Genomic DNA, 651 nt, shown 5'->3' with positions numbered 1-651 from the left:
GGTCAGCTCCAGCCCCAAGTCCAGCATCACAGGCTGCACCCCCTGAGGGGTGAGCACCCTCGCACTGGGCCGGCCGCAGCTGCGAGGAAAGCCATGGGGACCCGCCCCGCTCGGAGCCCAGCCGCCCCTCACTCACCCCCAGCCTCGGCCGCGGCGCCCCGCTCACAACATCCGCCCAGCCTCTCTTCTACGGCGCGCCTCCAGGGCCAAACTGCCCGCCTGCCGCGCACGCGCATCAGCCCGCGCCCGGCGTCCGAGAGGGAGCCCCCTCGCGGCTCCAACCGGGGTGGTTCGGGGCCTCCGCGTCGCCTCCGACAGCCTCCTGCGCGGGAGAAGCTCCTAGCCTAGCCGGGTCAGAACGCTAGGTACTAACTGGGAGCCCCAGGCCGCCTATCTCGACTCCTACCCATACCTGGAGGCTCAGCCCAGAGGTCCCTAGGGTCTTTGAAAGGCTATCTGCCAGGATCCCTGCTGTCACCCCCACTTCCATTCAGGCCAGACAGGTCGCCTCACTTACCTTTTCTGGGATGGCACCTGTGGCAAGGCGAGGGGAGCCTCTCCAGGCTCTGCTGCCAGGGGCGTAGTCTGACCTGCCTACATCTGGGGCCGATAAGCCAGCAAAAGGGGAAGGCTGCTTTGAGGCTGGGTCAG

The 651-nt window shown here is 67.9% G+C and overlaps 1 protein-coding gene across 5 annotated transcripts in view; it reads right to left on the bottom strand.

Annotated features, from left to right (window-relative positions):
• The window catches only part of RNF123 (ring finger protein 123), a 28163-nt gene extending 27951 nt beyond the window's left edge, over nt 1-212 (bottom strand). For all 5 annotated transcript variants that reach the window (XM_077777171.1, XM_077777169.1, XM_077777172.1 and 2 more), the window contains exon 1: nt 137-212. The gene's annotated coding sequence lies outside the window, so the exon portion shown is untranslated. The remainder of the gene's footprint in view (nt 1-136) is intronic.
• Nucleotides 213-651: the final 439 nt, after the last annotated feature.

This window comes from Crocuta crocuta, unplaced genomic scaffold, assembly GCF_008692635.1.
Source record: "Crocuta crocuta isolate KB4526 unplaced genomic scaffold, BGI_CrCroc_1.0 scaffold77, whole genome shotgun sequence".
Classification (NCBI taxonomy): Eukaryota; Metazoa; Chordata; class Mammalia; order Carnivora; family Hyaenidae; genus Crocuta; species Crocuta crocuta.
The sequence above is the reverse complement of the archived record's forward strand: the minus strand, read 5'-3'. Positions and strand labels throughout refer to the sequence as shown.